This window comes from Procambarus clarkii, chromosome 8 (assembly GCF_040958095.1).
Source record: "Procambarus clarkii isolate CNS0578487 chromosome 8, FALCON_Pclarkii_2.0, whole genome shotgun sequence".
Lineage (NCBI taxonomy): Eukaryota > Metazoa > Arthropoda > Malacostraca > Decapoda > Cambaridae > Procambarus > Procambarus clarkii.
The window spans coordinates 41,545,431-41,554,803 of record NC_091157.1 but is presented as its reverse complement, the minus strand read 5'-3'; positions in this window follow the sequence as shown (position 1 = coordinate 41,554,803).

Sequence of the window (9,373 nt, the reverse complement as noted above, 5' to 3'; positions counted from 1 at the left end):
CTTGAAAAGCTTCATAGAAAACACCGACCTTACCTAACCTACTTAGTATGTTAAGATAAGCATCTTATTGCTTCGTAATTACAATTATTACCTAACCTATACCTATAATAGGTTAAGTAACAATTGTAATTACGAAGCTATAAGATGCTTATTTTAACATACTAAGTAGGTTAGGTAAGGTCGGTGTTTTCTATGAAGCTTTTCAAGGGAAACTGTTATGTTTAGTATGTCACCTATGCACGCAACTAATAAGTCAATATTGACTTATTAAATTTGCGAGAACGGGTTGCTGTGGGATAGTGACTGTGACCTTGGGGGGGGGGGGTCCGAACAACCACCCTACGACACTCACCATGCGATCAGAAATCACCATGCTAACAACCCTAAGCATCTGGCCTCCAACCACAGATAAATAACTTATAATTCAAGCTCCTGATATGACCATACATTTCACAACGTTTCATACGCTACTGATGCTATGCAGTGAGTGTGTTCCCCGAGAGATTGATTAGGATTGATATCAGGTCTGAGACACACTGCAGTTCGACTCCCCACACGTCATGGCTCGTTGCACTGGCAGTTAAGGTAAAGGTTTTGCTCAGGTGTAAACGAATAATTATTGTGTCTATTATTAGAATTTCTGCGATCTTAGCGAGCTGGAATTTCCGAAATGTGTGCTTATTTTCTCTGTGGGAAAATAGTCAATCTATGATGATGTGAGGTGGTTGTGCAGCCCGTCCTCCTAATGTTTCCCAACGTCAAAAAAGTGTCGTACTAAAGTGCCCTTCTCCTAACCTACCAGAGGACCCAAAACGAGACAGTACGTCACTTTCGCCAGCAGCTTCCATTTTCTAGTACGACAATTTTTGGCCTTAGGTGGAGTATACGTCAAAATGCGACGGTGTATTAGGAGGACGGGTTGGGTTGTGAGGAGAGATGGTGATTGATTGATGAAGATTAAGTCACCTAAAAGGTGGCACGGGCATGAATAGCCCGTAAGTGGTGACCCTTTTGAGCCATTACCAGTATCAATAGATGATACTGGAGATCTGTGGAGGTGCGACTGCACCCTGCGTGACGGGAGATGTCTCCCGTCCGGAGAGATGGGAGCCACAGCTTAATTAAGCTACCCAAGAGGTGGCATGGGCATGAATACCTCATAAATCTGATTCACAGGCTAGCTTAATAGCTTAATCTAATTTACATTTTACATTTATTAAACTTTTGAATTATGGGAAAAGTAGGGTAAATGGGGGAAGGGGGGGGGGGTACGAGCTCACACTAATGTATTTTGCAACTCCGCGACCAATGAACATGAATTCTTCCATTGGTGGGGAGCGCAAGACAATGTTAGGGGAGGTGGAGGGAGATCCCGCACTAATTGCCACCGATCACACCCAACCTCTTTAATATCAAGCGCTTCTTTTGTCCTTTTAATTTTATTCTGGATGGTGAGAGTTGATTGCTTCTGGAGCAGTGGCGACCCCCCCCCTACCCCCCTCCCCACCCCCCTCTACCCCCTCCCCACCACTCTCTACCCCCCCCCTCCAGGGTGGTGATCTGTGTGGCGTCCCTTCCCTTCCCAGAGGGGAGAGGGAGGGAAGGGAGCTATCAGGAGGGAGAACCAAGCCATCATGACTATATAGCACACTGGGAAGGGATCAGGATTTGGGATGGGATGGAGGGAAGGGGGGGATGCCTGTGTGGCGTCTCTTCCCCTCCCGCCTCCAACCCGGAACTCTACTGAAATCACTGGGAACTCCTGGAGACCCCGAACTAGAGCCCAATAAATATTGTGATCTGATAATGGGGCGTACGAGAGTGAACACCATTACCTGCAGGCCGGAGTGTGGTCGGGCCCACTGTAAAATCCTGGTTGGGCTTCAGTTCGGGGCCTCCAGACCCTCCCCGTGAATTCAGTAGAATTGCGGGATGGAAGGGAGTACCATCGTGGCTGAGTCGGTTAAGGCAGGTGTCTGAGAATCACCCGAACGCCTGATGATTCTTACATTGTATAAATTAGATAACTTTATAATTGGTAAGATTTGTGATAGGTATAAAATTATGTAAACAATAAATGAATGTGTAGTACATTCCAAGAATGAGGATAACCCAGTTAATATTCACTGAATAACCCCCCTCAATATCCCCTGAATACCCCAGTCAATTTCCACTGATTACCTCCCTCAATATCCACCGAATACCTCCCTCAATATCCACTGAATACCCCCCTCAATATCCACTGAATACCCCCCTCAATATCCACTGAATACCCCCCTCAATATCCACTGAATACCCCCCTCAATATCCACTGAATACCCCCCTCAATATCCACTGAATACCCCCCTCAATATCCACTGAATACCCCCCTCAATATCCACTGAATACCCCCCTCAATATCCACTGAAACCCCCCTCAATATCCACTGAATACCCCCCTCAATATCCACTGAATACCCCCCTCAATATCCACTGAATACCCCCCTCAATATCCACTGAATACCCCAGTCAATTTCCACTGAATACCTCCCTCAATATCCACTGAATACCCCCCTCAATGTCCACTGAATACCCCCCTCAATATCCACTGAATACCTCCCTCAATATCCACTGAATACCCCAGTCAATTTCCACTGAATACCTCCCTCAATATTCACTGAATACCCCCCTCAATATCCACTGAATACCCCCCTCAATGTCCTCTGAATTCCCCCCTCAATATCCACTGAATACCTCCCTCAATATCCACTGAATACCCCAGTCAATTTCCACTTAATCATTTCACTTTCACGTCAGTTCCATTAATCGATATTTTAGCTCAAGGATCTTTGTCTAGTTAGGTGTAGTTGGGTGTATAATCGCTCTCATGTCCTCTCTATCTCCTTGATAATGTGGTGAAACACGCTAGTTTCATTCTCCTAGTTGATGCTTATGTCTGACCGAATCACGTGTTGTTTGTGAGTATTCCCTCATATATATTATATATGTCTAAGAAATAGTAAACTGTAAACTGGCCACCAGTTAAGGTGTGAACCGCAGGCTCCTTCACCAGAGCTGAACTAAATCGATTCTTGGGTGTAAATACGGCTGGAGGCGAAGGCATTGTGGGGCGGAATAAGGTCTTCAGAGCGCTCCTGATTAGGTCGGATTGCGACAATAAAGGAGGTGATCAAAGTGGGATATTGGATATAAATAGGAGGTGGAAGAAGGCAGTTTGGTTTGGAAGTGATGAAGAGTTAGATGGTAGAGAGAGGAAGCTCTGGCAATATTACCTTAAGGTAATATAGAGTCCGTGTAATAGAGTCCCTGGAGAGGCTTCAGGCACTGTCATCATAGAGGCTATGATAAAATAGAAAGATCTCTCCCCACTCTCTTCTCCCTACGGCTCAAACTACCCACAGTAGTAGCGATCCCTTCCGCTGTATATGGGCGGTTAGCATTGTAAATATGTGGCCACGTCTGTGGTAGAAAGAAAACGGCGGCCGTGTGCGGCATTTTAAGGCCAACATTTATAATCCTTTCGATCCAACGAGTCAAGGAGATCCATATATATATATATATAAATATATATATATATATATATATATATATATATATATATATATATATATATATATATATATATATATATATATATATAATAAATAAAATAAATTAAAGATTCAAGTGACGTGTGAGTGATGGCGTTCACTGAGGGAGTGGGAGAAAGAAACACATTCTCGTGAAGGTGTTCCGACCATGATACAACACCATACTGGAGTGACACACGTGTGAGGAGACACATGTTATCAACACCTGCACCTTCAAGGTTGGACACAGGTGACACACTCTCATCAGCCCGTCCTCCTAAGGTTCCCAACATCAAGAAACTCTTGTACTAAAGTGGCCTTATACTAACGTACCGGAGGACCTACAACAGAAAACGGGACAGTCTAACCTGTCCTTTCACAAAGAACGTCGCATTTCGCTCGTATGTTTTACACAAGGCCAAAAATTGTAGTACCAGAATATGGAAGCCGCTCGCGAAAGTGACATACTGTCCCATTTTCTGTTTTGGGTCCTCTGGTAGGTTAGGAGAGACCACTTTAGTACGATAGTTTCTTGACGTTCGGACACCTTAGGAGGACGGGCTCTAGTAGGCCAATTTCGCGAGCCAATTCCATTTTCTAGTACGACGATTTTTGGCCTTGGGTAGAGTATACGTCAAAATACGACGTGTTATTAGGAGGACTGGTTGCTCTCACGGGGTACTGACACACGGGCCAGTACAAGCGCCATATTCTGTATTTTACACATTTTCATTGTACAAAAGAAAATCAGTTCCATAAATGAATGATTAAGTTGTATTTGAATCTCTTTTTGTGGGTTATCAGCATGATAACGTTCAGACCATCTTCTTCAGTTTATCTTGAGATGATTTCGGGGCTTAGAGTCCCCGAGGCCCGGTCCTCGACCAGGCCTCCTTTTTGTTACACATCCCCAGGAAGCAGCCCGCAGCATCTGTCTAACTCCCAGGTACCTATTTACTTCTAGGTGAACAGGACATAAGGGGAATAAGAAACTCTGCCTATTTGTTTCCGCCTCCAAAGAGCATCGAACCCGGAACCTAAGGACTAAGAGTCCCGAGCGCTGTCCACTCAGCTGTCAGGCCCCAAGAGACAAATGTGACAATAACTAACAAAGGGAGTTGGCCTCACACTGGGGAATAGTATATAACGAGAAGAAGAGTCAAGACTTGGCAAATACTCCCACGAAATAATTATTTACTAAATTGCATATGAGAAAAACCAAGCTGTTAATTTGTTACTAATTTTATTTACCTGATTGATGGGGTTCTGGGAGTTGTTCTACTCCCCAAGCCCGGCCCGGGGCCAGGCTTGACTTGTGAGAGTTTGGTCCACCAGGCTGTTGCTTGGAGCGACCCGCAGGCCCACATATCCACCACAGCCCGGTTGGTCCGGCACTCCTTGGAGGAAACAATCTAGGTTCCTCTTGAAGATGTCCACGGTTGTTCCGGCAATATTTCTTATGCTCGCTGGGAGGATGTTGAACAACCGCGGACCTCTGATGTTTATACAGTGTTCTCTGATTGTGCCTATGGCACCTCTGCTCTTCACTGGTTCTATTCTGCATTTTCTTCCATATCGTTCACTCCAGTATGTTGAGTGAACGATAACAAAAGTTCTCTGCTGTGTAAATTTGGGACTTGGCCCTCCAGTATTTTCCACGTGTATATTATTTGATTTCTCTTTCTCGTCTCCTTTCTAGAGATAACATTTAGAGAGCTTTGAGACGATCCCAATAAGTTAGGTGCTTTATCTCGTCTATGCGTGCCGTATATCTCTGTATTCCCTCTATTTCAGCAATCTCTCCTGCTCTGAAGGGGGGAAGTGAGTACTGAGCAGTACTCAAGACGGGACAACACAAGTGATTTGAAAAGTACAACCATTGTGATGGGATCCCTGGATTTGAAAGTTCTCGTAATCCATCCTATAATTTTTCTGGCTGACGCAATACTTGCGTGGTTATGCTCCCTAAACGTTAGGTCGTCAGACATCATTATTCCCAGATCCTTGACATGTTGTTTTCCTACTATGGGCAGATTCGATTGCGTTTTGTACTCTGTATTATGTTTAAGGTCCTCATTTTTGCCGGATCTGAATACCTGGAATTTATCACTGTTAAACGTCATGTTATTTTCTGCTGCCCAGTCGAAAACTTTGTTAATGTCTGTTTGTAGTTTTTCAGTCTTCAGCAGAGGTAATTTTCATGCTGATTTTTTGTATCATCTGCAAAGGATGATACGAAGTTGTGACTTGTATTTTTGTCTATATCTGATATGAGAATAAGGAACAGCAGTGGTGCAAGGACTGTACCCTGAGGTACAGAGCTTTTAACTGCGCTCGGACTGGATTTTACTTGATTGACTGTTACTCTTTGTGTTCTGTTCGACAGGAAATTGAGTATTCAGCGTCCTACTTTACCAGTTATACCCATTGACCTCATCTTGTGTGCTATCACTCCATGGTCACATTTGTAGAGTGCCATTGCAAAGTCTGTGTATACAACACCTGCATTCTGTTTTTCTTCTAATGCCTCAGTGATTTTGTCATAGTGGTCAAGTAGCTGTGAGTGACACGATCTTCCCGCTCTGAATCCATGTTGTCCTGGATTGTGGAGGTCATTGGCTTTCATGAAACTAGTGACCTGACACCTGATCACTCTCTCAAATACTTTTATTATGTGGGACGTTAGTGCAATTGGTCTATAATTTTTTGCCAATGCTTTGCTCTCACCCTTGTGTAGAGGGGCAATGTGTGCTGCTTTAAGTGCATCTGGTATTTCCCCCGTGTCCAAGCTCTTCCTCCACACTATACTGAGTGCCTGTGCTACTGGCGTTTTGCATTTCTTTATAAATATTGAATTCCATGAGTCTAGACCCAGGACCGAGTGCATGGGCATACTCTCAATTTCTCTTTCAAAATCTGCTAAGCTCGTGTTGATATCAGTGATATTTACAGGTGTTTGAGTATCATTCATAAAGAAATTGTCCGAATCTTCCACTTTCATGCTGAGTATCGGAGTGCTAAACATGTCCTCATACTGCTTTTTTTAGGATTTCACTAATTTCTTTGTCATCCTCAGTGTATGAACCTTCACTAGTACGAATAGGTCCAATACTGGCAGTGGTTTTTGCTTTTGATTTAGCATATATGAAGAAATATTTTGGGTTTTTCTTTATTTCTTGAATTGCTTTCTGTTCTAGTTGCCTTTCTTTAGTTTGATAGGAATGATTCAGTCTCTGTTCGATTTCTTCAATCTCCCTGTTTAAATTATTCCTTCTTTGTATGGAAAGTCGTGTCTGCTTAAGCATTTCCGGTAATTTCTTCCTTCTTTTGTAGTGTCGTCTGCGTTCTCTTTCTACATTGGGACTCTTTCTGGCTTACCTCAAAGGAACATGTTTCAGACAGACTTCATATGCTTCAGAAGTCAGTTTTTCTATTCCCTGTGTAGGATTATTATTTCTTAGAATATTTTCCCATTGAATGTTTGTAAGTTCCCTGTTTATTTTCTCCCAGTCTATCCTCTTATTATTAAAATTGAATTTATTGAATAACCCTTCTCGCTTGTTGTTTCTCTTGGGCCTTATACCGTTATTAATGTTAGTTTGCACTTCAATGAGCTTGTGGTCCGAGTACGTAGTGTCTGAGACAGTAATGTCTCTGATTAGCTCATCATTGTTCGTGAATATCAGGTCCAGCGTGTTTTCGTTCCTAGTTGGTTCTGTAATCTGCTGACTGAGCGATAATTTGTCACAGAATCTCAGTAGTTCTCTGACCTGTTTTTGGTTATTTCCAGGTTGATTTCCTGCTATTATGTTATTGTTTACTATTCTCCATTTTAAACTGGGTAGATTGAAATCTACAGGGAAGATAATATCTGGTACTGGGTTTGCTAGGTTATCAAGGATATTCCCTGTTTTTTGGATCTGTTCAGTGAATTCCTCAACTTTTGCATCTGGCGGTTTGTATATTAGAATAATAATTAGATTAATACTTTCTACCTTGATTCCAAGTAACTCTACCACTTCATTGGACAAGTTCAGGAGCTCTGTACATGCCAGCTCCTCTTTAATATACAGACCTACTCCTCCACTTGACCTAATTACTCTGTCACATCTATATAGGTTATAATTTCATCAAGATTTCACTATCCATGTGGTCTTTTGTGGGGGTTTCTGTAGATGCACTAAATATTGAGTTTGATTCTATTATGAGGCCATTTATGAACTTAACTTTATTTCTTGATTTTGACTTCAGGTCTTGTATGTTTGCAAACATGAAAGACTTCCCACATTGTGTGTCACTTCTGGTGGGCTTTGGTAGTTCTCCCCCCTACTCCCCCCCAGGTCCAGGGTGTGTTGTTTTGATAGTGTTTCGTCCAGTTTTGGTAGTAGTACGGGTGTTGTCTGGTGTAGTACCTGTGGACTTGTTGATAATTTGTATTCCAGTCTTGGGGGGTATCTGGTATCTCCCTTCCCCTCTGTAATCCTCCAGTGGTTCCATCTGACTGTTCCTCTCTCTCTTACATATTCTATTCTGTTTCTGCCTTCCTCTAAAAAAATTCCAGTAGTGTCATATTGATCTTCCCGTCTATAATGCTGTGTACCTCTCACGTGGAATTCCGGACACTGAAGATTGTAATTTTTTTTGTCCCTAATTGAAAATATACATAATTTAGGGGTGGAAGAATCTGTACTGTGTTCCAAAACGGCATGTACCCCTCGCCAACATGTTCCTGTATTTTCGAGGATGCAGAAAAGTGCATTCTGCACCTAATTTCCCATATTTGCATATTCCTTGTGCATAGTATTTGCAAATATTTCTAGTTTTTACTTTTTCAGGGTATTTATATCTGTGTCTGTCTTGTCTACCTCTTTATTGGAGCCATCTCCGTCTTTCGTCCCAATTCCTTCATTTATGCACTCTGTCTCACTGTTGCTCTCATTGTTTATATTACCTGGCTCTGCAATATTGCTGTTTTGTACCACAATACCCTCTTCCTCCACACTACTGTAATGGTTCTCTAAACTACCTGTTCCTGAGTTTTGGTCGTTATCCAGTGTATTCTTTTCCCAGTCCGCATATATCACTGGTAGCTTTTAGGTGAATGATAATCTCTGTGACTCGGGAATGTTTTTCATCAGTTTGGTTAGGTTCTCCCACATTAACCTGTCGTCTTTGCAAACCCAGTAAATTCCTTGACTGTTTGTGCATCCTGGAGATAATTCTGCACAGTTCAGGTGTAATCTAATGTCACAGATGCAACACTGATGTCACAGATGCAACACTGATGTCACAGATGCAACACTGATGTCACAGATGCAACACTGATGTCACAGATGCAACACTGATGTCACAGATGCAACACTGATGTCACAGATGCAACACTGATGTCACAGATGCAACACTGATGTCACAGATGCAACACTGATGTCACAGATGCAACACTGATGTCACAGATGCAACACTTCACGTCTAAAGTACGTCTTTTAAATACTTCCAAACACTCGCCACACACCTCCATTGTCTGATGTATTGTATTTGTGCTTCACTATATGGATCACTTGCTGATTTCAGTAATTTTACTATTTACAATATTACATGTATATATTTATAATATTTTATGTACACCGTATATTTGTAATATTATATGTTACTTTGTTCAAACTTTATGGGCAGATACTTGGTGTATCTTATGTCGTCTGGGTGTGATGTACCGCCGACCCTTGTTGTTCCAGGATGGATGCCACCAGTTTAGTCTATTCACCAAAATGTACAAATATGTACAAAAATGTATCAACACATGTACAC